The sequence below is a fragment of the Microtus oregoni genome, unplaced genomic scaffold, assembly GCF_018167655.1.
Source record: "Microtus oregoni isolate MIOR12 unplaced genomic scaffold, Mior012 000026F_ref0000081, whole genome shotgun sequence".
Classification (NCBI taxonomy): Eukaryota; Metazoa; Chordata; class Mammalia; order Rodentia; family Cricetidae; genus Microtus; species Microtus oregoni.
In genome coordinates, this window is record NW_024543085.1 from 29,934,747 (window position 1) to 29,940,988 (window position 6,242).

Sequence of the window (6,242 nt, forward strand, 5' to 3'; positions counted from 1 at the left end):
CCTGAATTGATGGCAAAGCGTTTGGGATCATAGAGATTTCTATAAGTGACTTTTGCCAATGCTTTCTGATATGTTTGCTTTTGAGAGTTGACTGAAATAATGTGAACAGGAAAGGTATTAGTGGGGGAAATCCTGTAAAAATTATCTTTCAGAAGTGCAGTGCAGTACAAACTAGTAGGGCTGTTTTCTTTGCTTAGTAGCTTGCACCTGGGATGTCTGGCGCGGGCCTAACTGCATCCTCGTCCTGGCCTCTTTCTGAAACCGGGACAAGCACCAGCAACTTTTCCTCTGCTAAGACAAAGGAGGGCCGCCTTCTGTAAATGTGGTTCCTGGAGTACACCGTTGTGGGTTCCCTGGGGACCAGCTTGACAGGTCTCCTTTGCTGTGCCCAGTGTGGTAAGGTGAAGCAGTAGCTCCAGTGTGTCACGCAACCCGTGACACTGCAGACGACTTTTCAAAGGAGCTCTGTTCTAGACAGTGAAGGGTTTTGCACCATCTGAGAGCGATGTGGCCCCTGAGCGATAGCAGCACACCCCCAGACAGGGTATTTCTATCGTGTTTTGCCTTGGCAACAGTGTGCGAGAAAACCAGTGTGATCTGTTTCTGTTGGTTTTTGCCTTCAGTCAGCAAGTTGTTTCTCATCTTCGATTCTTGCCCACTCTTATTGAAATGCAGGATCTTCCTTTTGTTCCCGTTGCTCCTCCCAGGAGAGGCTTCAGGTCAAGAATCCACCCTCCCATAGACACTTTGATCCTGCTAGTGTAGCCCTTTTCTGATTCTGACAAAAGGAACCGGAGGGAAACGGGATTACAAGACAGAAGACTCCTCATCCATAGTGTCAATTTTAGTCATTTTTATTCCGTAGCTACATATAAGAATTTTCACAAAATTAAGCTCCTCATAGAAAAAGTCTTTCTCATAGAAGCTCCCCACCATTTTCTAAATAGGCGGATCCTGGTCATCATTTGTGTGATTGGTTTGTTGCAAATTCTGGGCTCACTTGATGCCTTTGTTGCATTAAACTGCCTTGCCCCACAGATCTGTGATAGATGTGACAGCTGCCAGTTCCAGCCAGGGGTTTCACATTGGACTATGAAGGCAATTTAAACCACTGAAGCCAAGTCAGATAAAGAACACCAAAAAATAAATGAGTTTATCCACTGTCTATTGGCAGATTATTTGCCAGAATGAAAGGCTGAACTGAAGCGAGCTGATGGTCGTATTTATTCAAGAGTGCTGTGGATGAATGTGTCCCCCCAGAAGGTGCGTTAGAAATGTATTCTCCAAATTCCTGTGCTGATGGTTTTCAGCGGTGGGACTGTTAGGTAATCAGAATTAAATGAGGTCATGAGAGTGTGACCAGAGGGTGGCTTTAGTGGCTTCATCTCAAGAGAGACCTGAACTATGACTCTTGCTCCGGCTTGCCATGTGTATGTAGACCCTCCTCAGATCGCCATGCTTTTGGTCCTTCTAGCCTTCAGGACCATGAGCTAATAAATTAACCTTTTTTTTACAAGTCGTAAACATAGGAGAAGTGAAAACTGGGTGACTTAGCTTTTAGTCTTTGTTGAAACCAAAATATGTTGTTACTTTGACAAGTCTCTCTGTGTGTGTCTGCCTTCAGACAGGGTCTCTCACAAGTCTGGAGCTCAAGAAGCAGGCTAGATTGAGTGGCAATTTTCTCACCTTTCCAGAACTGGGATTTCAAATGTGTAACCTCTATGTCTGGCTGTTTTTAAGAACAACAACAAAATGAAATACTGGGTTCATGGCTCAGACTTACCAATGCTATCTACCCAGTTTCTACTTTGACAGAGTTTTAAAAGCAGGCCAGAGGGCAACGTCACTTACAGTGCATACAGAATACAACCGTGGCTTCATTCCCTTGTATTTGAGTTGGGGCTGACCATTTATTGTAAATTATTGGTACATTGAAAATCTTTTGATAACAAAAATTTTGATATATGCATATAGGTAGAGCATATACAAAACAAAGAGTACCTGTGGTGGTCACATAACTCTGGTGTCAGCTTATAACCACTACCAAGTTCCTTTTTGTTTCTCTCCTCCATTCCACACCGTCTATGCCGAGACAAAACAAACAGCAAAGATAATGTGTTTTAAAAAGACAGAGAGCTTAAATAGTCTTCTCAGATAAAGTGAAAGTTGCCTGTGCTTGGGCCATCTTAGTGCTCCATACCAAGTACAAGGCAGTAAGTACTCTATGTAGAGAAGAAAAGGCAGCCGGAGCAGAGCATCGCAACTCAAGTTTTGATCTGTATATGTATATGGTTTATATTATTTCTGGTTGTTGCCAGGAGGCCTCTTAGCCTGTTAGGTGTGGTTCCTGGAGGACCATGTGGGTACCTCCAACATGAGCTATGTTTGGAGATAATGCTGCAGAGACTCTTTTTAGCTTGTGTGTGATTTGTGTGGAGTGGTGTGATTACCTCCAGATGGCAGTGTGGAGACTACTGTGTCCCTGAAATGCCTTTTTTGTATTAACGGTGAGTAAATTTGCCAGTATTGTAAACCTGACTTCATTATGGGAGAAGAGAGACAAGGTAGAAGAAGGCAGAGTTGGACCCTTTGCTACTGTTTTTGAACTGGAACCGTTTGTATGGGTGTGTGTGTATGTGTGTGTGTGTGTGTGTGTTTCACGGCTGCTGCCAGTCCTGCCATCTTTCTTTGATTGTGTCCCCTGAAAGGGCCTAGCAGCCATAACCCACTAATCCTCAGCACACCTACTTCCTTTTGATCTTAGTTCCTCAGTACTTTTACACACGACTGGGGATGTTTCGAATGAAATGGTTCCAGATCTGAAACAGACGTGCACAGGGTAAACCTGAAGTATCTCCACTGGGCAGAAAAGAGAGACCTGTCCCAAGACTGATGGGACAGAAGAGTTGACTTAAAAGAACAAATTTAGGATAATTTAAGAAAATTTAAGGGGGCTGGAGAGATGACACAGAGTTTAAGAGCACTGACTGCTCTTCCAGAGGTCCTGAGTTCAATTCCCGGCACCCACATGGTGGCTCACGACCATCTATAAGCCCTCTTCTGGTGTGTAGTCATACACCAGAACACTGTATATATAAATAAATCTTAAAACCAAACATTTAAAAAAGGAAATTAATTTCAAAAGTAATGGTGGTGGTGATAGTGATGGGTTATAGGACATTACATTTTTTTAAATTTATTTATTGAAAGCAAAACATAATGGTGAGAATGTATTGATTTCTGCTTGACATTTCAAAGGCTTCCAGAAAGGTGGCAATAGATGTCCCAAATAAATTTCTAACATTTGATTTATTTCCCTAATTCTTCATTTATAATTTTTTATTAATTTATTTATTTATTAAAGATTTCTGCCTCCTCCCCACCACTGCCTCTTATTTCCCTCCCCCTCCCCTGGTCAAGTCCCCTTCCCTTGTCAGCCCAAAGAGCAATCAGGGTTCCCTGCCCTGTGGGAAGTCCAAGGACCACCCACCTCCATCCAGGTCTAGTAAGGTGAGCATCACAGACACTAAGGGCATCATTGAATAAATGGGACCTCCCGAGACTGAGAAGCTTCTGTAAAGCAAAGGACACTGTCACTAGGACAAAGAGGCAACCCACTGACTGGGAGATCTACACCAACCCCGCAACTGACAAAGGTCTGATCTCCAAAATATATAAAGAACTCAAGAAACTAGACTGTAAAAGGCTAATCAACCCAATTATAAAATGGGGCACTAGCTGAACAGAGAATTCTCAACAGAAGAAGGTCAAATGGCCAAAAGACACGTAAGGTCATGTTCAACTTCCTTAGCCATCAGGGAAATGCAAATCAAGACAACTTTAAGATACCATCTTACACCTGTCAGAATGGCTAAAATAAAAAACACCAATGATAGCCTCTGCTGGAGCGGTTGTGGAGAAAGGGGTACACTCATCCATTGCTGGTGGGAATGCAAACTTGTACAACCACTCTGGAAAGCAGTGTGGCGGTTTCTCAGGAAATTCGGGATCAACCTACCCCTGGACCCAGCAATACCACTCTTGGGAATATACCCAACAGAGGCCCTATCATATGACAAGAGCATTTGTTCAACTATGTTCATAGCAGTATTATTTGTAATAGCCAGAACCTGGAAACAACCTAGATGCCCTTCAATGGAAGAATGGGTGAAGAAAGTGTGGAATATATACATATTAGAGTATTACTCAGCAGTAAAAAACAAGGACTTCTTGAATTTTGCGTACAAATGGATGGAAATAGAAAACACTATCCTGAGTGAGGTAAGCCAGACCCAAAAAGAGGAACATGGATGTACTCACTCATATTTGGTTTCTAGCCATAAATAAAGGACATTGAGCTTATAATTCGCGATCCTAGAGAAGCTAAATAAGAAGGTGAATCCAAAGACAAACATATAGGCATCCTCCTGAATATTAACCTTTATCAGGCGATGAAAGGAGACAGAGACCCACATTGGAGCACTGGACAGAAATCTCAAGGTTCAAATCAGGAGCAGAAGGAGAGGGAGCATGAGCAAGGAACTCAGGACCGCGAGGGGTACACCCACACACTGAGACAATGGGGATGTTCTATCGGGAATTCACCAAGGCCAGCTGGCCTGGGTCTGAAAAAGCATGGGATAAAACCGGACTTGCTGAACATAGCGGACAATGAGGAATACTGAGAACTCAAGAACAATGGCAATGGGTTTTTGATCCTACTACACATACTGGCTTTGGGGGAGCCTAGGCAGTTTGGATGCTCACCTTACTGAACCTGGATGGAGGTGGGCGGTCCTTGGACTTCCCACAGGTCAGGGAATCCTAGATTGCTCTTCAAGCTGATGAGGGAGAGGGACTTGATCGGGGGAGGGGGAGGGAAATGGGAGGCGGTGGCGGGGAGGAGGCAGAAATCCTTAATAAATAAATAAATTTAAAAAAAAATAAAAAAAACAAACAAAAAAAAAAGAAACTTAGATGATCCACACTCCATTCATTCAGGAGAATAATGTCAGGATTAAAGAGGACACATTCTGTTTCAAAAAAAAAAAAAAAAGAAAGAAAAAAAAAGATATCTGTCAGAATGGCTAAAATCAAAAACACCAATGATAGCCTTTGCTGGAGAGGTTGTGGAGGAAGGGGTACCCTCATCCATTGCTGGTGGGAATGCAAACTTGTGCAACCACTTTGGAAAGCAGTGTGGCGGTTTCTCAGGAAATTCGGGATCAACCTACCCCAGGACATTACATTTTTAAAATAACCAATAAAATCATAGGTTTTAAGGAGAGGATAAAAATGCTACAATTTTGTCAAATATAAAAATAATTGACATGAAAAAACACTTTTGTTTTTTTTTTGGTTTTTTGAGACAGGGTTTCTCTATAGCTTTGGTGCCTGTTCCGGCACTAGCTCTTGTAGACCAGGCTGGCCTCGAACTCCCAGAGATCCTCCTGCCTTTGCCTCCTGAGTGCTGGGATTAAAGGCGTGCGCCACCACCGCCTGGTGCATGAAAATACACTTAATAAATGCAATTTTGTGTTGAGTTCAATCCTTAACTTTGCTTTATTATGTAAAGTAGCCATTTAAAGGCAGCTGATTTCTGTCCCCTTTGTCTTGACCTCTCAGCTGTTGGTAGATAAGGGAAATAGAAAACTTATTAGCATTTATTACATAGAGGATATACTCAGGCAGGTAGGATGTCTGTGAAGGCAAAGGCACTTACTGTCAAGCCCGAGGGCAGGGTGGGCAGAGAGAAGCAACCCCTGTCCCCCGAATTGTCTTCTGTCTTCTGACTTCCACGTGCTTGCTGTAGCACTCACATGCACACACACTAAAAAATAATATGAAAGGAGAATTACATAGTCTTTCCCTTTTTTGTTTCTTTGCCTTTGAGACTGTAGCTGTGTGTCAGACCAAATTAGCTTCTCTCAGCACATGGTGATAACCGACACCAGCATGTAGTTGGATAATAATGGAATTTCCCCCCTGATGCAAACACATCTGTCTTTTCATGGTGTCTCGGAGGGGCATGACTTCTTGGTGCTACTCGGTGGCACCTAAATTCTGTTTAATTGCTGGGCCTCCGTTTCCTTGAGTTCGAACCCTCACTGCCTACAGCAGACACCAGATAGATTGTGCCAGCACTGAAGGTTTTATTTGCTGTGCACCTGGGTATTTAAATCTGTGTCTTCAGCTTTTCGTCACTGACAAACCAGCTCAGGAGAACAACCTTATATTTCTTT